This window comes from Oryctolagus cuniculus, chromosome 3 (genome assembly GCF_964237555.1).
Source record: "Oryctolagus cuniculus chromosome 3, mOryCun1.1, whole genome shotgun sequence".
NCBI classification, from domain to species: Eukaryota; Metazoa; Chordata; class Mammalia; order Lagomorpha; family Leporidae; genus Oryctolagus; species Oryctolagus cuniculus.
The window spans coordinates 57,455,323-57,478,481 of record NC_091434.1 but is presented as its reverse complement, the minus strand read 5'-3'; the positions used below and the strand labels follow the sequence as shown (position 1 = coordinate 57,478,481).

The following is a 23,159-nucleotide window of genomic DNA, read 5'->3' as shown; positions in this document are numbered from 1 at the left end:
AAATGCCCACAAAAGCTATGTTGGGCCAGTCTGAATCCAGAACTCAACCCAGTTCTACCATATGAATTGGAGGGACGCAAGTACTTGAGCCATCATCTTATGCTTCCTAGGGCATAAGGAACAAGCTGGTTTGGAAGTGGTGGAGCTAGGACTCAAACCAGGTATGTGGGCATCCTGAATGGCATCTTAACCTCTGTGCCAAGGCCTGTCCCACCCTCCTACTTGTAAAGGATGGTATTGCCAGATACAGAATTTTCGTTTGATGGGTTTTTTTCTTTTTAGCCCTTTGACTGTATCAGTCTGTTTATTTCTTGCCTCCAGTTTCTAATGAGCTATCTGCTGATAATTCTATAGAGACTCTCTTCTATACAATTAATTGGTTATCTGTTGCTGCTTTCAAGATCTTTGTCTTTGAAAAGTTGATACTATTGTGACTGGATGTGGGTTTGAGTTTCTCTTTTGTGAAATTTGTTGGGCTCTTGTTTATACAGATTCTCTTCAGCTTACAGATGATCTATGTCCTAGTAAACTCATTATAAGTTGAAAATTTATTTAAAATATCTAACTGAACATCATAACCTAGCAACACGGTATACTTGAATATCAATTATTTACTTTGGAGATTGTGTGACTGACTGGGAGCTGCAGTTTCTGCCATTGCCCAACATTGCAAGAGAATATCATAGTTTATATCACAAGCTTGGGAAGACATCAAACTTTAAAATTTGAAATATGATTTCTGTTGAATGCATATTGCTTTAGCATCATCATAAAGTTGAAAACTCAGGGTCAGCTGTTTGGCGTAGCATCTGGAATGAGTGTTTACTGATTTTGAAGTACCTGGTTGTAGGTACTCCATATCCAGTTCCTGCTTCCTGATAATGTGCACTCTGCAAGACAGCAGATCATGGCTCAAGAACTTAAGTCCTTACCACCCACATGGGTGAACTGGGTTGAGTTCTGAACTCCTGGCTTTGGCCTGGTTCAGCTCTGGTATTTTTAGGCTTTTGAGAAGTGAACCAGTAGATGGAAGATATCTTCTGTCTCTTTCTCTTTTCTCTCCCTCTCTACCTTTCAAATAAATACAAATCAAAAAACAAGAAAGTTGAAAAATCATATGTCCAATCATTGTACATTAGAGACCATCTGTTTTTTACTTTTATCAAATTTTGGAAATTTTCAACCATTATTCCTTTAGTATCCTCTCTGCCCCTTTCTCTTTTTATGGGACTTGAACAATGTGTATGTTGGTCCACTTGATGATGCGCCACAGGTCTCTTAAGCTCTGTTCACTTTACTTGAATCTTTCTTTCTCAAACTTCATCATTTCCATTGTTGTCTTCATGCTTATTTATTACTCTGTCTGCTCAGATCTTTCTAGCAGGTTTTTCATTTCACTTGTACTTTCCATCTTGAGTTTCTGTTTGGTTTCTTTTTAGGTTCTCTATTTACTGAAACTTTCATTTTTAAAAAATTTCTTCCACATCATTATTTTTTTGAGTATATTTAAGACAGTTGTTTTAAAATATTTGTCTAGCAGATCTGCCATCTAGTGTTTTTCAGTAACAGCTTCTGTTGATTTATGTTTCCTTTGAGTGGGTCATGCTTTCCAGTCTTTATATGCTTTGTAATTTCTTTTTTTGTTGTTGAGACATGGACATTTGAATCTATAATGTGTACACTCTGGCAGTCAGTTTTTTCTCTTTCCCAAAGTTGGTTGCTTTTTTCTCAGTGCCAGAAGTTCTTCTCAGGACTTTTTTGAGTTTGCACCTTTCCTGGGCATACATGTTCACTTTATAATTTTCCTTGGGTTTTCAGTTGTAGTTGAATGTCCCAGTCTTTAATGTTTGGCTTCCTAAAGGATAAGAAGAAACAAATTGAGGGGAAAGGAGTACTTACTCCTTAATTCCCCCTTCTAGAAGTCACATCATCTGGAAAACAAGGGGCTTGTGTGCAAGAGGAGGAGGTGCAACAATAGTAGCCACTCCCTCTTTGAAATTCTGTGATCAGAAGTAGTTGTTAGTGATCCGAATGCAGGTCCTTGATATGAAGAGGACAGGGCCTCTTTTTTGTCCACACTTGTTCTTACAGAGTGTTTGTAATTTGTTTGAGAAATACAGGCACAGCTGCCTGCCATGAGGCTGGTAGTGAGGAATGGGTAGCTCTTACTGTACTAAGGAACTAAAATAGACCAAAATTGCCTTCCATGCCTTCTCCTAAAAGTTGCAAGCCTTCAGTAGACTCCAGTGTTTCAAAATAGTTATTTGTACTATAGTACCCCTACTAAACCATCAATGTATTTCCTGCAATTTTAGTGACTCAGACTGAAATTGACCAAAATTAGCTTCTAAGCCTTCAATAGATGGCACAATTTTTAAAAATAGTTTATGTCCAGCAGTCCCACTTATCTGTGATTTTACTCTCTGTGGTTTCAGTTTACTTGCAGTGAGCCACAGTCCAAAAATGCTTAATGGGAAATCCCAGAAATATTCATAAATTTTAACTAATTTTTATTGTATATTATTTAATTTATTTATTAATCTCTCACTCTGCCTAATTTATAAGTTGAACTATCATAAATATGTTATAGAAAAAAACTATAAAGAGTTTGGTACTATCTGTGGTTTTAGGCATTTACGGGGGATCTGTATTTCCCATGATAAGGGGGGATTACTATGTCAAATTCATGTAACACAGTTGTTTCTTATCTGGAGAGACAGATTTTTGGTACTTCTTACTCCACAGTCTTCCCAGAATCTTCTTGCTGCTTATTTCTTACTGGTTCAATGAATATGATGGAGTGAACCAGCATGATATCCTACAGAATATCTAGATAATCAAGATTTCTTTGACTTTTATTGTGATTTGCCTACTCTGAGACAGATATGGGCAAGACTCCATTTATCACCTGGTTTTCTTTTGGCCCCACTCTTACAAGAACAATGAACATTTTGTTTTATCAATGTCAACCAAGACTCATCTAATACATGGATGTTGAAATACCTGTCTTCTTTAGTGTAGTTATTCTGAAAAATGAGGAAGACTTGAGAGAATTGTACCATGTATACTTGTTGTGGTATTCAAATTTCCTTCCTTTGAAAATAAGGCTCCCATTTTAGTCTTAGAATTGACACATTTTTGGAAATTGAGCAAATGATTGTGATTTTTCTGTGTAGCAGGTGATGACAATCTTCCATGTATTCACTCTTGATCTTTCAAAATCAAGCAATACCTGGTGGTTGCTCTCCCCTTTCTACTTTAAGAAAAACATTCAAATTACAGAATAGATAAAACATATACAAAATTAAACATAGCTTAATAAATTATAGCTGATGAACCTTATATCTACTATGTAATCAAGAAATAGTATTTTAATATTTCTTTCCATGTGTCCCATTCCAAACTCAGACTTCTGCCCCACAAACAATATGAATTTATTATATTTTCCAAATGTAAATTCATAGACTATATAGTTTTTCTCTTAAAAATTCATGTGTATCTTTTCTCTTTTAATTCTATAGGTTCTCCCTGTATTCTTTCTGTTTCCTTATTTTGTTGAGAAAGCAATGTCAGCTGAAGTGTAGAGTTTCCCACACTGAGGATTTGCTGATTGTGTACTTTTGGCACAATTCTGCATGTTATTCTGCCCCTGTATTGTACACATTGTCAGCTGGATCCAGAGGCTTGATCCAATTCTGATTTGATCTATTGGAGTCTTTAGTAGTATTGTGTTATTTCATGAACTGTTAATTTGATAATTTGTTAATTTTTACAGAAATATAATATTCTATTTTACAGTGTTTTTATAAAATGACACTAGTGCTCTGATATTTTGTGATCAAATGATATAATTCCTAGGGGAAAAAGAATACTTGATTTTTAAGCTTTAGAGTTCCCTTTCATGCTTTCTCATTCCCAAGTGACCAATAATTTTGTTTCCTATGAACTCTTGAGATAAAACAGATTTGATGGTTCCAGTCCATTATGATAAACAAACATATGAAAGGTCCAATCATACCAACTTTCGGAGCTTCTTTGTTGGCACAAGTCAATTCCTTATCCTTTTAGCTTTGACCTTAGTAATTTTTGATCAGTTTTTTTATTACAACATACTGTATGGACATCTTATTTACATTTTCTGGTCCCTGCCTAGAATGAGGCATTTCTCCACTTAGCCCTGCCTCTTCTTTTAGGGAAAAGCATTCCTCAGTATCAGTATCTGAGTGCTTGGAATTGCTCTTTCTGATTAAATTGGTTTTACCTATAGAAATCAAAATCAGGGGACTCCAGTTGTTTTTTGCAAACTGAAGTTCTTATGTATATGCATTTGTTATAAGAATGGAAGTCTAACTTTTTTATGACATAGGTAATTACAAAATTTGTCCGATTATTAGTAATTCAATTCTCATTTTTCATACACAAAGGTCTGTAGGTTCTCCCTATATTAAGAATAACAACTGCATCTATTGATAGGATTTTTGAGAATGGTTATAAGCTTTTTTTTTTTTTTTTGCTTCTATTCTCCCCATTCCTGTTTCCCCCAACCCATTTTTGTTATTGTTGTAGTGTATCTATGTTATCTGGGCATTTTGCTGTTACAGTACTGTATTCTTTCTTTTAACTTTTTCTGTCATTTATGCAAATAACTATTTAGTGTGCTTACTTATGTAAGCTCCTCATTCACTTTGGTTGAAATCTGTCTTACATTAGCAAAAGCTTGAAATCTGAATTTTCTGAATTATTACATGTGACTTATGTTTTTGTTCTTTATACTGGAAAATCGTGTTGTTTAATGTAAAGTTCTGATCTGTGTATGCTTGAGTGTGTTAAATACATTGCTTCATTTTCTTGTCACTTGTAATTTTACTGTCGAAACATCTGATGATCTAGTTTTTCTTATAAGTCAGTCTTTTTTTCCTTATTTATTTTTTTGTGACAGGCAGAGTGGACAGTGAGAGAGAGAGACAGAGAGAAAGGTCTTCCTTTTGCCGTTGGTTCACCCTCCAATGGCCGCCACGGCTGGCGCGCTGCGGCCAGCGCACCGCGCTGATCCGAAGCCAGGAGCCAGGTGCTTCTCCTGGCCTCCCATGCGGGTGCAGAGCCCAAGGACTTGGGCCATCCTCCACTGCACTCCCGAGCCATAGCAGAGAGCTGGCCTGGAAGAGGGGCAACCGGGATAGAATCCGGTGCCCCAACCGGGACTAGAACCGGTGTGCCGGCGCTGCAAGGCAGAGGATTAGCCTATTGAGCCATGGCGCTGGCCACAAAAAATATTTTTAAACTTAAAATTTAGTAGTTTTACTAGAATATATCTTGGTGTTTGTTATGCATAAAATATTTAAAAAAATTTAACTAGAATGTGTCTTGGTATTTGTTATTCTGGGTCAGTATTCTCAGATACACCGTGCAGTTGATAAGAATCTTTAATATTGTTTCTAAGAATACTGATCCAGAAGATTTTTATACAGCTTCAAATAATTGTTTTCTTTTTTTATGCTTGTTCTGTAGCCTTCATTTTCAGAAACCCATATTATTCATATGTAGGATTTTTTTTGACTATCTTTTGATATTCATAATTTTCTCCATTTTATTTTTTTTTAAGATTTTTATTTATTTATTTGAGAGGTAGAGTTACAGACAGTGAGAGGAAGAGACAGAGAGAAAGGTCTTCCTTCCTTTGGTTCACTCTCCAGATGGCTGCAACGGCTGGAACTGCGCCGATCCGAAGCTAGGAGCTTTTTTCTGGTCTCCCACGTGGGTGCAGGGGCCCAAGGACTTGGGCCATGTTCTGTTGCTTTCCAGGCCACAGCAGAGAGCTGGATTGGAAGAGGAGCAGCTGGGACTAGAACCAGCGCCCATATGTGATGCCAGCATTGCATGCAGAGAATTAACCTATTGTGCCATGGAGCCAGCCCCTCCCTTTTATTTATTTTTTTTAATATATATTTGAAAGGCATTGAGACAAAGAGAGATCTTCCATCCCCTGGTTCACTCCCCTAAGTGTGTGTGACAGAGCTGTACCAATCTTAAGTCAGGAGCCTGGTATCTCCTTTACGGGTGGCAGGGACACAAGAACCTGAGGCATCTGTCTTCCAAAGTGCACATTAGCAGGAACTAGATTGACCAGATTGGAAGGCTAACTAGAACTCAAACCTAGGGACTTTGATGTGGGGTGTGAACATCCTAAGCACTGGCTTAACTGCTGTAGCAAATAACTGCTTCCATCATTTTCTCTTAAATACATGCTTAAAAAAGATGGTCTACACATTCGCTCCAATATATCTCTGCACCACTGCTGCATACATTTATTTCCACATTGTTTTATAATTCGTTAGTGTTATTAACTTCCATAGGAATATAATTAATTTTCTACTAAACTTCAATAAAGAGTAGTGGGTTGATTTTAGGAAAAATTATTTTTCTTACATAAATTTGTTCTCTTGACAAAAGGATAAATAGAGTCTAGGTAAATACCTGTGTTTTGAAAAATTTTAAAAAAGGTAGTATTTGAAGTTGATAAGTTGGTTGCTAATGTTTGGACAATACGGGAGTGCTTGGGAGCACAGAAAAGAATGGTAATCCAAGAAATGCATTTTATTATTTAAATTTTAAGATGTAAAGCACGGTACTAGCCTGTTTTCCATTGGTGTATGAAATACCTGAGACTAGGTAATGTATAAAGAAAAGAGCTTTATTTAACTTGCAGTTTTGGAGGCTGAAAGTGCAAATAACATGCATTGGCACTATAGAGTGCCTTTCTGGCTCCATTACACCATGGGGGATGTCATCAGCAGGATCATGATGAAAGACAGGTGGGTAGGGCTGGTGTTGCTCTTTTATGACAGTGCTTTCTTAAACTAACCATGATTCCACAGGAACTACATCATTTTTTTTCCAAGGGCAGTGCCCAATCTTACCCAGTTATCTCTTTAAGGTCTTTCCACTACATAATACCACCACACAGGGGACCAAGTTTCTAATACATGGATTATTAGGGAACAAGCTGCATCCAAACCATATGTCTTGAACATTTTTGGGGTATATAATCTTGTCCACTTCAGTAGGAAAGAGAAAAATTAATGGAAAGTAGGAGAAACTAAGAAATAATTTTTATCTTTTTCATACTAAATTTTTCAATATTCCTTTTTACTCCCTTTAAGGCTTTGTTTCTTGTATTTGTTCATCCTGTGTCCTTTTAGTCTTTATTTTGAACTGATTTTCTTCATCAATTTTTTTTAAATTGTTTCTCATTTCTTAGTTTTGTAATTCTGTTTTATGTTACTCTTCCATGCTAGTGTCATTTTCTTGGTATCTTTGAGCTCCAGTAAAAGGTTACAGTTTTCATCTTTTCGAGGGTATTTGAACTCAATACTTGGCTTTTGCTCATTTTTATGTGAAATTAATTTTCCTGAACTTTTAGGAACGGTAAGTTTCAGTGACGTTGTTAAAACTTTACAGTGGTTCCTTTTCTGATATTTTCTTAAGAAATTTGGCAGCTTGCTTTTTGCTGTTTTCTGGCTCTAATTACACTCTTCCAATTTTAAATGAATCTTCTCATTTGTTTATATCCATTGTCATTATCCTGTTCAATTTTGATTTCAGTCCAACTGCATTGCAAACAGTTCTTTTTCTTCTCCCCTTACGTTGCTCCACCTGCACCCTCTGTTGGTAGAGTTTGGTTACCAAACTAAATGAAAAAGAGAAATATAGTCTGCAAAGCCAGTTCCAGCATCATCACAAAGTAGGGTAAAGAAGAGTGGATTTGGAACTGAGAGGAAATAAGTAATGTGTACACCAAGTTTCTGCTTTGAAAAATGACTTCCAGTTTCTTTGAGGTCCATGTGTTTGTATGTTCTGCTATTAATATCTGTCTGTACTTGCATCTGCTTGTGAGCTTGCAGTTTGTTAAAATTTGTTGATACCAGTTACTCCTTTAATCTTTTATTCCTTTCCTGCCATTAATTAGGTTGGCTAAAAGGAAGTGGGTGAAGCACAAGTGTGTGTTTATTCTGTTGCCTTGAACTAGTCTTTCGTTTTACAAAGACATACACACTTCCACTTCCAATACTAATCAGACCTGAATTCATGTGAGATAGTTTCAACTCAAATATAAATGGTAACATCAGCTTGTACTCAGATATGTGTTTGATAATAGGCCAAATTTATCCATTTTACCCAGTCATCCTTATGATAAATTATTTTTCGAGACTTTCATTGAAATTTGAAAATTATTCATATGGGAATGTCACAAAGTTGAAATGGATTCCTAATGGGAAGGTATGTAGTGAAGCTATGGCTTTAGGGCCCCCTATTAACTGACCTTGCCCAGCATGAGAAGATGTAGGAGTGTGTGTGGGCAGCCACACAAGAACAGATATATTTTTGCATATGGGAACCATAATGTTTGTTCCTAATGGTATTTTTTAGTATTGGTGTGTAGAAATGTAGGAGTATATTTAGGAACTAAGGTTCTACAAAGAACCCATTATTGACTAAAAATATAGTAATTTGTAACTTGAAAATATACAGTTAAAAAACAGAAATGTTTTTTGCCTTTCCTCCAAAAGGTAAATCAAGTGTTTATGTAATGTTATCAATTTATTTAGAGAGCCCTTACCCTTCTTGCCTTCCTTTGTTGCTTGATCTTGATTAAAAGTCTTGATCATTCATTTGCCTAATGTTTGTTTATTATGTCCTGCTCATTATGCTAGGTTCTGGAGAATGGGCAGAAATAGACATGGGGCTTTTATTTTTTTGTCTGAGATTCAAGATGATTGATTTACTTATTATCTTCTCCCACTGTTTTTACTTTACTTCTGTTTACTCAGAGTTTACCATATTCTTCCTTTAGTCACATAACCCTTTTGAGTATTCATTCCCATTGTTTTCTATACTGTGAAGAAAGAGTAATGGAAAGAATGAATGCATTCCATTACATTGTGATTTGTAGAGATAAATTTTAACTTTTTTTTTTTTTTAAGATTTATTTATTTGAAAGGCAGAGCAACAGAGAGAGGAAGAGACACAAGAGATCTTTCTGCCACTGGTTTGCTCCTCAAATGGTCACATCAGCCAGGTCTGGGCCTTTTTGAAGCCAGGAACCAGTAATTGTATCGTAGTCTCCCATATGAGTGACGGGGCTCAAGCGCTTGGGCCATCTTATGTTGCCTTCCTAGGCACATTAGCAGGAACCTGGATAAGAAGCTGTGCAATGGGGATTTGAACAGGTACTCTGAGGTGGGATACTGGCTTCGTTAGCTGTGGCTTTACCCACTGCTCTAAAACCCTGGCCCCTGACCTATTATGTTTTGAAATATAACTTTATTAATCTAATTCAAACTAAAGGGAAAGTTCATGGTTATGAATAAATCTTGAGCTAGATGACATTGTGTTTTCATGTTTTGTTTTTCAGCTTTGTGTTTTCTAGCTCATCTGTATCTCAAACATCCAACGGAAATTAAGTGACAGGCACTTAGAATACTTCTTCCTCTCTTCTGTTCATAATACTGCAGGATACTTTCATGTTCTGGTAGTATGGGAATGGTGAGTCTCTGTTTCTCTCATTTCCTATTAGTTGATTGGCAATAGCTCTGTGACTTAGGGTGTGAAGACATTCTCATAAATTAGAAAGTTAGTTTTAAATCTGAATTACCCTTTAAACCTCAAGTACTTGGCAATACATTTCCCATCCGTACAGCAACCGGTGAAGTAGAGTAGACTAGGTAAATGTTTTGCAGACGCTTCAGGCTAGACAGGCTTCTAGAGGGGTCAGAATTTCTACTTGATGTAGAAAACTAATTGTAGTTGAAGTTCTTAACGAGTTTGTAAGACTTCTGAATGCTAAAGAAGGAAAGATGTGGATACTATAACAGATCTGGTTTTGGAAATTAATTACAGGTATGTACATAAATCGAATAAAATTATTTCTACTCTTATTTTTTAGCTAGTTCATTAAAAGATAATAATTTGAAATGAATGTGATCCCTGTGACATAGTTTTGAATGGGTTTCCAAAGTGGTTATCTAACTATAAAACTCATACTGTGAAGTCAATGTTCAATAAACAGTCCAATAATGTATACAGTTCATATTAACTGTACTAGTAACTGGTTAATTAAAAAGTGCTGGTTAAAGTTAGTAGACTAGAAATTTTATGAAAACTCAACGTTAGAAGCATGAGTTTTGGACTCAGACTATTTTCAAATCCTGTTAACCTGTTAACCTGCTGTTAACCTTGAGCAAGTTACGTAGCCTTTTTTGTGCCTCATTTTCATCATTATAAAATAGTGATAATGATAATCATTCATAGGATTACTAGGTTAAATGAATTAATATGTATACATTAATTAGAACCATACCTGGCATTTACTAGGAACCCATTAAACATTAATCATTAATCATTATTATTAAGTAGTAAGCTAGGTTAGTTAATATATTTGCTATTGGCCTAATTTCAAAAGATGTATATGAAGATGGCTACAAATTTTTAACATTCCTTTTTTTGAAAAGTGGGATCTGTTTCTCTTTCCCTATGAATGTTTTTTTCCCCTGAAAAGGATATATATATATTTCAAGTAACTACAATGGTAAACCACAGAGGGAACCCCAGGCTGGGTCATAAAATGACTATCCCCTCCTGGATGGAACAGGGAGAAGGTAGCCTCTACACCCTTCATGATCAGTCCTGTGATTTTTTTTTTTTTTTTTTTAACCAATGTAGTACAGTGGAAATGATGCTATGCTTTAGTTAGTTTTCAATAAGACTGGCAACTTTCACCTGATCTCTTATTGTTCTTTTTTTTTTTCTTTAAATTATTTGTTTGAAAGGTAGACTGATAGAACGAGAGAGGGAGAGACAAAAATCTTCCATTTATTGATTTACTTGTCAAATGGCCATAACAACCAGGTCTGGGCCAGGCCAAATCCAGGAGCCCTGAACTTCATTCAGATCTCCCATGTGGGTGCTAGGGGCCCAAGCACTTAGGCCATCATTTGCTCTTTTCCTTAGCACATTAGCAGAAACTGGATCAAAAGCAGAGCAGCCAGGCCTTGAACCAACAAACTGATACGGGATGCTAGCCAGCATCACAAGTGGCAGCTTAACTTGCTGTGCCATAATGCTGGCTCCTTGACCCTGATCTCTTGAAACCCAAATCTATTATCTTGTGGGAGAGATGGCTTGAAACTACACGAAGTGTAGGGGACTACAAGAAGTGCGAGAAGGACTTGAACACAGCCAAGAAACCAAGCATGTGAACGGGTTGTCAGACCATTGAGCACCAGCTGTAGAGCTTCTAGCTGAGTATCAGAACAACCACCCATTCCATGTCATGTGAAGCAGGGCACCTATACAGCCAAGCCTTCCCTGTGTTACTCATTCACAAGATTTTGTTATGTAGCAAGTGGTTGTTTTAAACTACTAAGTTTTAGAGGGTAGTCAATTACACAGCAACTGTAACTCAAGGTAAGAACACTGAATACATAAGTGTCACATAAGATCACACAGATATTGCTGAAGTTTGAACATAATTTGACGTCCCCACTTATACAGACATTAGATCTCAAAGTTTAACTTAACAATACTAAAGACAGTGGAAACTTGAACCAATTATAACATTTAGAAGGTGAGCTTGGGGGCCTGCGCTGTGGCTCACTTGGTTAATACTCTGCCTTCAGTGCCAGTATCCCATGTGGTTGTCAATTCTAGTCCCAGCTGCTCTTCTTTCAGTCCAGCTCTCTGCTGTGACCTGAGATGGCAGTGGAGGATGGTGCAGGTGCTTGGACCCCTGCACCAGCATGGGAGACCAGGCTTCGGATCAGCGCAACTCTGGCCGTGGGGGCCATTTGAGGGGTGAACCAATGGAAGGAAGACCTTTCTTTCTCTCTCTCACTGTCTATAACTCTACCTGTCAAATTAAAAAAAAAAAAAAAAAAAAAAAAAAAAGGTGGGCCTAGTGGGAGATCCTTAAGACTTTGGGAGCTACTCTGAGAAGATAATTCTTGGGAGAAAGTTGGTTATATAAGCCTAAGTCAGCTGTCTGTCTCTCTCTGTCTTCCCTTTCTGCCTTGTCATGTGATTTCTTTCTCCACACTCCACACTTGTCATTGCCATCCTCTGGCCTCATGAGGCAGCTGAACCAGTGAGAATCAAGTGGTCTCAAACTGTAAACCTCCAAAACTGTGAGCCCTAATAAACCTTCCTTCATAAGTAGCTTGTCTTGGGCATTTGTTATGACAAAAAGCTAATACAGAAAATTGGTGCCAAGGAATGAGGTCGTTATATTAGCTATATCTGAAGATGTGGAGGAGCCTTTGGAATTGTTGGAGAAACAGACTAGAGAAAGTTTAGAATACTGTAAGCAGAGCATTATGGGTGTTTCTGGTGTGGCATTAAAGCTCAGAATGCTGATAAAAATGGACAATAAAGGCCATGCTGATAAGGTCTCGGATGGAAACCTATTTGGAATTAGAGTAGAGACTACTCTTTTTTTATGTGCTGGCTAAGAACCTATCTTCATTGTATCCATGACCAGAGACTTTGTGGAAAACTGAACTTAAAGATGGTGGGCCTTTTTTTTGGCAGAGGAGAATTCAAGGCAACAAATATTCAGGCTGCAGCGTGAGTGTTACTTGCCACTGTTAGTTTTATAATGTGAATCAGGAACAAAGCAGAAATGTGGGAGAATTCCTGGCTAGACTTGGTCCAAGTTCTTGTCTTCATGTGTGAAAGAATTCAATGAGGAGAAATAGAGATGAGCAGGAAAGCAAGATATTTTAGGCAAATGGAAAGTACATAGTCAGATGGGAGTATGGGCAACTTCATGGTAGACAGCTTCAATTAATAAAATCCAAGGTCATCCTTTTATAGAACAGGGGGTGGTATCTGGGGTGGCATCCTTGCCTTATTCATGATTTTAGAGGAAAATTTCTCTGTTGCTTTCCAAGGCTTGCATTGCATGGTGCTTGCAATTTTCCCCCAAAGGCTCTTCACATCACTGGGGAAATCACATCACTTTTCACCTCAACCTTTATGCGCTATCTCTGCTGTGGATTTAACTCCTTTTGCTTTTCTAGGCATTGTCCCATCAGGAGCTCCAACCCTGCTGGACACTCTGCCTGGCCTCCTAGGACTTATTTTGAAAGTGCAACCTGAGTCGCCATGACCCCATAACTCTTTGTTTTTTGAGCACCTGCAAAACCATCACATAGACACTAACGTTAAGATCTGCTGCCAGCAGGAACCTTCACCGGGCCCATTTGAACAGCAGCTGAAGCCCCTGAATGCTTTAGCACTTGAATATGGAGAAACAAATCCCAGAGCAAGCTCACTGAGAGTGCCATGGGGTCCTGGAACCCACAAGGTCTCTGGACTTGTGATGAGAGGAGAAGCCTGGAAGATAACTTGAAATGCTGTGAAGGTCTTTTTCCCATTGTTTTCCTGTTATCACATGACTCCCTTTTACATACACTACATACACTAATCTCTTTAACAGTTTCTCTAGCAGCTCTGTCATGAAAACTTTTTTCTTCCTTTCTACTCCCACCAGACTGGAAATTTCTCTGATACAGGCAGAATAGGAATGAATAGGAAATGAAGATTGCAACTGACTCATACAACCCAAACCCCACCTATTTTGTACAGTTGCAGCTACTGGTGCTGCACAGACTAGAAATATACAACATAACTGCAGGCCTGGCACACCACTGCCCATCATGCACCAGATGAAATGATACTTCCTAATTTTCAAAAAAAAAAAAAAATAAAAAACCAAAAACCAGAAGGGGGAGGAGGGTATACAGAGATGCGTAGTATTTCAGCTCTGCCCCAAACTTCACTTCCACTGCTGATTCAGTCTTTTTTTTTTTTTTTTTTTTTTTTTTTGCAGATTGATTGATTTATTTGAAACAGTTACAGTAAGAGGGTGAGATCTTCCATCTGCTGTTTGACTCCCCAAATGACTGCAATGGCTGGATCTAGACTAGGCCAGAGCCAGGATCCTGAAACTCCATCTGGGTCTCCCACGTGGGCACTTGCTTTTGCTTTCTGTTAACATGAAATATCTTTTTTCCATTCTTTCCCTTTCAGTTTGTTTGTATATTTATTATTGAAGTGTGTTTCTTAAAGGCAGCAAATAACTGGGTCTTCTTTTTTCATCTTTTCAGCCACAGTATCTATTAATGGGAGAATTTAGGCCATTTACATTCAGAGTTATTATTGATAACTAAAGACTTGGTCCTCCTATTTTTCCCTAAATATTCTTATTTGTTTTGGATTTCCTTTGTATTTTTACTAGGAGATTTTCTTTTCTTTTTTTTTTTTTTTTAACTTTTATTTAATGAATATACGTTTCCAAAGTACGAATAATGGATTACTATGGCTTCCCCCCCATACCGTCCCTCCCACCCACAACCCTCCCCTTTCCCACTCCCTCTCCCCTTCCATTCACATCAAGATTCATTTTCGATTATCTTAATATACAGAAGATCAGCTTAGTATACATTAAGTAAGGATTTCAACAGTTTGCTCCCACACAGAAACATAAAGTGAAAAATAATAGATGATTTTTTTTAATGATGATGAAATCAGATCAGACCTATTGTCATGTTTAATCCCAGTGAGAGTCAAGTTGGGAGTTGATAGTTTCTTTTCTTTTCTTTTCTTTTTTTTTTTTTTTTTTTTTTTTTTTTTTACAGAGGATCAGTTTAGTATGCATTAAGTAAAGATTTCAACAGTTTGCACCCCCATAGAAACACGAAGTGAAATATATTATTTGAGTACTCGTTATAGCATTAAATCTCAATGCACAGCACATTAAGGACAGAGATCCTACATGAGGAGTAAGTGCACAGTGACTCCTGTTGTTGACTTTACCAATTGACACTCCTGTCTATGGCATCAGTAATCTCCCTATGCTCCAGTCATGAGTTTCCAAGGCTATGGAAGCCCCTTGAGTTCTCCGACTCTTATCTTGTTTAGACAAGGTCATAGTCAAAGTGGAGGTTCTCTCCTCCCTTCAGAGAAAGGTACCTCCTTCTTTGAAGACCTGTTCTTTCCACTGAGATCTCACTCACAGAGATCTTTTGCCAGAATGTCTTGGCTTTCCATGCCTGAAATACTCTCATGGGCTTTTCAGCCAGATCTGAATGCCTTTAGGGCTGATTCTGAGGCCAGAGTGCTATTTAGGGCATCTGCCATTCTATGAGTCTGCTGAGTATCTCACTTCCCATGTTGGATCACTCTCCCCTTTATTTATTCTATCGGTTAGTGTTAGCAGGTACTAGACTTGCTTATGTGCTCCCTTTGACTCTTAGTCCTTTCATTATGATCAATTGCGAACTGAAATTGATCACTTGGACTAGTGAGATGGCATTGGTACATGCCACCTTGATGGGATTAAATTGGAGTCCCCTGGTATGTTTCTAACTCTACCATTTGGGGCAAGTCAGCTTGAGCATGTCCCAAATTATATATCTCTTCCCTCTCTTATTCCTACTCTTATGTTTAACAGGGATCACATTTCAGTTAAATTTCAACACTTAAGAATAACTGTGTATTAATTACAGAATTAAATCAGTCATATTAAGTAGAACAGACAAAAAAACTACTAAGAGGGATAATGTATTAAGTTGTTCATTAACAGTCAGGGCTATGCTGATCAAGTCACCGTTTCCCATAGTGTCCCTTTCACTTCAACAAGTTTCCTTTTTGGTGTTCAGTCAGTTGTCACCGATCAGGGAGAACATATGGTATTTGTCCCTTTGGGACTGGCTTATTTCACTCAGCATGATGTGTTCCAGATTCCTCCATTTTGTTGCAAATGACTGGATTTCATTGTTTCTTACTGCAGTATAGTATTCTAAAGAGTACATATCCCATAATTTCTTTATCCAGTCTACCGTTGATGGGCATTTAGGTTGGTTCCAGGTCTTAGCTATTGTGAATTGTGCTGCAATAAACATTAGGGTGCAGACCGCTTTTTTGTTTGCCAATTTAAATTCCTTTGGGTAAATTCCAAGGAGTGGGATGGCTGGGTCGAATGGTAGGGTTATCTTCAGGTTTCTGAGGAATCTCCAGACTGATTTCCATAGTGGCTTGACCAGTTTGCATTCCCACCAACAGTGGGTTAGTGTCCCTTTTTCCCCACATCCTCGCCAGCATCTGTTGTTGGTAGATTTCTGAATGTGAGCCATTCTAACCGGGGTGAGGTGGAACCTCATTGTGGTTTTGATTTGCATTTCCCTGATTGCTAATGACCTTGAACATTTTTTCATGTGCCTGTTGGCCATTTGGATTTCCTCTTTTGAAAAATGTCTATTGAGGTCCTTGGCCCATCTCTTAATTGGGTTGTTGGTTTTGTTTTTGTGGAGTTTCTTGATCTCTTTGTAGATTCTGGTTATTAACCCTTTATCTGTTGCATAGTTTGCAAATATTTTTTCCCATTCTGTCGGTTGTCTCTTCACTCTCCTGACTGTTTCTTTTGCAGTACAGAAACTTCTCAATTTGATGCAATCCCAATAGTTAATTTTGGCTTTGACTGCCTGTGCCTCCCGGGTCTTTTCCAGAAACTCTTTGCCTGTGCCAATATCTTGAAGGGTTTCTCCAATGTTCTCTAGTAACTTGATGGTGTCAGGTCGTAGATTTAGGTCTTTAATCCATGTTGAGTGGATTTTTGTGTAAGGTGTAAGGTAGGGGTCTTGCTTCATGCTTCTGCACGTGGAAATCCAGTTTTCCCAGCACCATTTATTGAATAGACTGTCCTTGCTCAAGGAATTAGTTTTAGATCCTTGATCAAATATAAGTTGGCTGTAGATGTTTGGGTTGATTTCTGGTATTTCAATTCTGTTCCATTGGTCTATCCTTCTGTTTCTGTACCAGTACCATGCTGTTTTGATTACAACTGCCCTGTAGTATGTCCTGAAATCTGGTATTGTGATGCCTCCGGCTTTGTTTTTGTTGTACAAGATTGCTTTAGCTATTCGAGGTCTCTTGTGCCTCCATATAAATTTCAGCACCAATTTTTCCAGATCTGAGAAGAAGGTCTTCGGTATCTTGATTGGTATTGCATTGAATCTATAAATTGCTTTTGGGAGAATGGACATTTTGATGATATTGATTCTTCCAATCCATGAGCATGGAAGATTTTTCCATTTCTTGGTATCCTCTTCTATTTCTTTCTTTAAGGTTTTGTAATTTTCATCGTAGAGATCTTTAACGTCCTTGGTTAAGTTTATTCCAAGGTATTTGATTGTTTTTGTAGCTATTGTGAATGGGATTGATCTTAGAATTTCTTCCTCAGCCATGGCATTGTCTGTGTATACAAAGGCTGTTGATTTTTGTGCATTGATTTTATACCCTGCTACTTTGCCAAACTCTTCTATGAGTTCCAATAGTCTCTTGGTAGAGTTCTTTGGGTCCCCTAAATAAAGAATCATGTCATCTGCAAAGAGGGATAGTTTGAGTTCTTCCTTCCCAATTTGTATCCCTTTAATTTCTTTTTCTTGCCTAATAGCTCTGGCTAGAACCTCCAGAACTATATTGAATAGCAGTGGTGAGAGTGGACATCCCTGTCTGGTCCCAGATCTCAGTGGAAATGCTTCCAACTTTTCCCCATTCAATAGGATGTTGGCTGTGGGTTTTTCATAGATTGCTTTGATTGTATTGATGAATGTTCCTTCCAAACCCAGTTTGCTTAGAGTTTTCATCATGAACGGGTGTTGTATTTTATCAAATGCTTTCTCGGCATCTATTGAGAGAATCATATGGTTTTTCTTCTGCAGTCTGTTAATGTGGTGTATCACATTGATTGTCTTGCGCACATTAAACCATCCCTGCATACCAGGGATAAATCCCACTTGGTCTGGGTGGATGATCTTTCTGATGTGTTGTTGCATTCTATTGGCGAGAATTTTATTGAGGATTTTTGCATCTATGTTCATCAGGGATATTGGTCTGTAATTCTCTTTCAGTGCTGCATCTTTTTCCGGCTTAGGGATTAAGGTGATGCTGGCTTCATAGAAAGAATTTGGGAGGATTCCCTCTTCTTCAATTGTTCTGAATAGTTTGAGAAGAATTGGAGTTAGTTCTTCTTTAAATGTCTGGTAGAATTCAGCAGTGAATCCATCTGGTGCTGGGCTTTTCTTTGTTGGGAGGGCCTTTATTACTGTTTCAATTTCTGTCTCAGTTATGGGTCTGTTTAGGTTTTCGATGTCTTCCTGGTTCAATTTAGGTAGGTTGCATGTGTCCAGGAATCTATCCATTTCTGATAGGTTTCCCTGTTTGCTGGCATACAAGTCCTTGTAGTAATTTCTGATGATTCTTTTTATTTCTGTGGTGTCTGTTGTTACGTTTCCTTTTTCATCTCTGATTTTATTGATTTGGGTCTTTTCTCTTCTTTTTTTAGTTAGTTGGGCCAATGGGGTGTCAATTTTGTTTATTTTTTCAAAAAACCAGCTCCTCGTTTGGCTGATTTTTTGTAATGTTTTTCTTGATTCAATCCTGTTGATTTCTTCTCTGATTTTAATTATTTCTCTTCTCCTACTAGATTTGGGTCTGGTTTGCTGTAAGTTTTCTAGATCCTTGAGGTGAATAGAAAGCTCATCTATTTGGTGCCTTTCCAATTTCTTGATGTAGGCACCTATTGATATAAACTTTCCTCTTAACACTGCTTTTGCTGCGTCCCATAAGTTTTGGTATGTTGTGCTGTTATCCTCATTTACTTCCAGAAAGTTTTTGATTTCTCTTTTGATTTCTTCTATGACCCATTGTTCATTCAGGAGCATGTTGTTCAATCTCCATGTGTTTGCGTATGCTCTAGGGATTCCTGAGTTGTTCATTTCCAACTTCATTCCTTTATGGTCTGAGAAGCTGCATGGTATGATTCTAATTCTTTTGAATTTGCTGAGACTTGCTTTATGGCCTAGTATGTGGTCAATCCTAGAGAAGGTTCCATGTACTGCTGAGAAGAATGTATAATCTTTAGCTGTAGGATTGAAAGTTCTGTATATATCTGTTAGATCCATTTGGGCTATAGTGTCATTTAAATCTACTGTATCCTTATTGATCTTCTGTCCTATTGATCTGTCTATTTCTGAGAGTGGAGTATTGAAGTCCCCCAGTACTATTGTATTGGGGTCTAAGTCTCCCTTTAAGTCCGTTAACAAATCTTTTAGATAAACCGGTGCCCTGTAGTTAGGTGCATATACATTGATAATTGTTATATCTTCCTGTTGAATTGATCCCTTAATCATTATGTAGTGTCCCTCTTTGTCTCTCTTAATGGTTTTTGTGGTAAAGTTTATGGTGTCTGATATTAAGATGGCTACGCCTGCTCTTTTTTCATTTCTGTTGGCATGGTATATCTTTTTCCAGCCTTTCACTTTCAGTCTGTATGGATCTTTGTTGGAAAGATGTGTTTCTTGTAAGCAGCAAATAGATGGGTTTTGTTTTTTAACCCAATCAGCCAAACGGTGTCTTTTAACTGGACAGTTCAGGCCATTCACGTTCAATGTGACTAATGATAAGTGGTAACTTTGCCCTGCCATTTGCCAAAGATAAGTTCTAATATATGCTTTGAATTCCCTGTGATCTTTTGCTGTGAGCTTTCCTTCCTTGGTTTCCTTCCTTTACCTTCTTTCATATTGATGACCGTGTTTCTTTGTTTCTGTGTGTAACACATCTTTAAGCATCTTTTGCAGGGCTGGACAAGTGGCAACAAATTCTTTCAATTTCTGTTTGTTATGAAAAGTCTTTATTTCACCTTCATTCACAAATGATAGCTTTGCAGGATATAATATTCTGGGCTGGCAGTTGTTCTCTCTTAGTACCTGGGCTATATCTTTAGGAGATTTTCTACTTTCAAATTCTTTCCTGATGCTTACTCTCTCTGTTTCTGTGTGTAGCACATCTTTAAGTATCATTTGTAAGGCGGGATGAGTGGTGACAAATTCAATTTCTCATGCTTTGGAAGATCTTTATTTCATATTTATAAATGAGACCTTTTCTCGGTATAGTATTCTGAGTTGACAGTTTTTACTTTTAGTACTTGGTCTGTGTCTCTCCATTCTCCCCTAACCTGCAGGGTCTTGAAGAGAACTGTCAGTCTAACTGAAGGTCTTTTAAAGGTAATCTGGTGTTTCTGTTGTGTACATTTTAGTATCTTTTCTTTATGTTTTATTTTTGAAAGTTTGACTATAATGTGTTATGGTGAAGATTTTGTCATGTCTGTTTATCAGTTCTTTGTGTTTCCTGTACCTGGATATTCCCATCTTTCTGCTATTCCTAGTTTCCTATTCCTAGTTTTCTGCTATTATTTCACTGAATAGGTCTTCTAATGCATTCTCTCTTTCCACACCTTCAAGAACTTCTAAGACATTTTGTTTGCTTGTTTGATAGTGTCCCAAAATCTTGGACATCATTTTCAGTGTTTATAATTTCTTCTTCTTGCTTTTTGACTGATGTTGCCAAATATTTGTGTTCTAGCTCAGATATTCTTTCTTCTGCCTCACTAGAGTCTGGTTAAGGCTCTCCACTGTATTTTTTGACTTTTTTGTTGTTGTTGTTGATAGGATTTCTTTCTTTCTTTCTTTCTTTTTTTTTTTTTTTGACAGGTAGATTTAGACAGTGAGAGAGAGAGAGAGAGAGAGAAAAAGGTCTTCCCTCCATTGGTTCACCCCCCAAATGGCCACTATGGCCAGCGTGCTGTGCTGATCTGAAGCCAGGAGCCAGGTGCTTCCTCCTGGTCTCCCATGCGGGTGCAGGAGCCCAAGCACTTGGGCCATCCTCCACTGCCTTCCTGGGCCACAGCAGAGAGCTGGATTGGAAGAAGAGCGACCAGGACAGAACTGGTGCCCCAACCGGGACTAGAACCCGGGGTGTCGGCACTGCAGGTGGAGGGTTAGCCAAGTGAGCTGCAGCGCCAGCCAATAGGCTTTTAAAAACCTTTTTTTAAGGTGAACAAATTTCATGTATATACAGATTTAGGAGCATAGTGATACTTCCCATCATCCCCTCACTCCTGCCTATCCCATCATCCCCTCACTCCTGCCTATGCTCCCACCCTTCCTCCTTCTTTCCTTATTCTTTTTACAATGATCTGCTTTCAGTTTGTTTTATACTCATAAGATTAACACTACATTATGTAAAGAGTTCAGCAAATATTAAGATGGAAAAAACAGTGTTCCTCAACAGTAGAGACAAGGGCTGTAAACAGTGATTGAATCTCAAAATGTATTTGACATATTGAGTTCTTCATGTCTAATATTTTACTTTGATTTCTCTTCTATGTCTTTCTCCCAGAAGAATTTATCATCCATATGTACTCATTTCTTTAGCTGATGTATTTGCTTCTCTGTTTCTGAGTAATCTTATGATCATTCTTTTAAATTCCTTTTCGGTCATTTCATCAGTCTTTTCATCTTCACATTCTAATATTGAAATGTTGTTTGCCTTTCAGGGAGTCGTGTTGTCTTCCTTGTTCATATTTCTTGTATTTTTATGTTTATTTTTAGGCATTTGTGGAGACACTCATTTTTTTTCTTTTCTGAGGGCTTTTATCTTTGAAATATGCTTCTTTGTCTTTGTAGAGTACTCTTTCAGCAGCTATCTAGAGGTGTTTGCTGGGTGGGGCCAGTGAAATCTGGCCAGGCCTCAAGAGTGGGCAAGTGTTCAGAGTGACATCCATGTTGGGCATGATAGATCTCTGTAGTCAGTAATGGGGAGGATATGATGATGTCAGCTGTTGTGATGTGATCATAACCCCAGCCCCTTTCTACCAGGGTGAACTAACTGCCTAGGGTTATCCCATAGAGGCTATGCATCCCATTCATGCAGGTAAATGAACTGCACAAAGGAACTGTGTGCTCCTCAGTATTAGCACAAAACCCTCAGCGATGATCTACCCTAGGCACTTGGAGAACTCTGAGCCTCTGAAGCCAGACAGTGATTGCCCAAAGACCCAGCCACACCCCATGCCCTATCGTACAGTCACGAAATTCCCACAGAATGAACAGGGGATCCACTCAGCCCTGCAAGCCTGCCCTGTCAATTGAGAAAACTGTGGTGTTCACAGAGCCGGCTGCCTGCCTGATGGAAGTTTTTTTTTTTTTTTTTTTTTTTTTTTAAGATTTTCTTTTTTTATTTATTTATTTGAAAGTCAGAGTTACACAGAGAAGAGAGGCAGAGAGAGAGAGAGATCTTCCATATGATGGTTCACTCCCCAATTGGCCGCAACGGCTGGAGCTGCACTGATCTGAAGCCAGGAGCCAGGAGCTTCTTCCTGGTCTTCCACGTGGGTGCAGGGGCCCAAGGACTTGGGCCATCTTCTACTGCTTTCCCAGGCCATAGCAGAGAGCCGAATGGGAAGAGGAGCAGCCGGGACTAGAGCCGGTGCCCATATGGGATGCCGGTGCTTCAGGCCAGGGTGTTAACCCGCTGCATCACAGCACTGGCCCCTGATAGAAGTTGGTCAGTGCTTTACCTGCGCAAGTTGAGTCCCTTTCAATAATTGAGAGGAAGGAAGTGCTTTACAAGTGTAAGTGGGCACCCTGCTTCCTGCCAACCCTCCAGGCCAGACTCAAAGAGAGTAGGGACCATAATTATTCCTCCAGTAAAGTCCACCAGTCATGTTCAGGCCTCAGCAGCCTCTTAACTTGCCTTATTAAGATGGCATTTCCTCCCTGCTAGTTGCCTGGCAACTCTGTGGGGGGAGGGGAAGAAAGCAATGTGCTCTTCTTCAAGGGGTTAGGTGGGTACCCTGGCAAAATTCTTGGTGAGCCAGTATCTTAAGCAAAATAGTTATCCTGGAGTGCAAAACTCTTATCACAAGAGGCTGTTAAGAAGGGTCATAATTTGTATATACAGGGATTGATGAAGAAAAGTTAACAACAGCCATACATGTGAGTTTGGGAGGAGGTAGGAATTTCAAGAGGAATTTTAGGCAATTTTCTTTGTAATGTGTTATCTAAAAGTTACCTTGTACTGTACCTATCAGGAGAATTACAGTAAATATCTATACCGTTATTCAAATCTTCTGCATTACATTTGGTTGATAAGGAGAAATAGATTTCATGGAAGCCTGCTTACATTAAGATTATGTGTATGTTTTTATTTCTTTTTCTTTTTTTTTTTTTTTTTTTTTTTGATAGGCAGAGTGGACAGTGAGA

At 38.3% G+C, this 23,159-nt stretch overlaps 1 protein-coding gene across 3 annotated transcripts in view; it reads left to right on the top strand.

Moving 5' to 3' along the window:
- NUP35 (nucleoporin 35) overlaps nt 1–23,159 on the top strand; it is a 429,947-nt gene that overhangs the window by 50,460 nt on the left and 356,328 nt on the right. For all 3 annotated transcript variants that reach the window (XR_007920340.2, XR_007920339.2, XR_011387210.1), the window contains exon 10: nt 9,413–9,543. The gene's annotated coding sequence lies outside the window, so the exon portion shown is untranslated. The remainder of the gene's footprint in view (nt 1–9,412; nt 9,544–23,159) is intronic.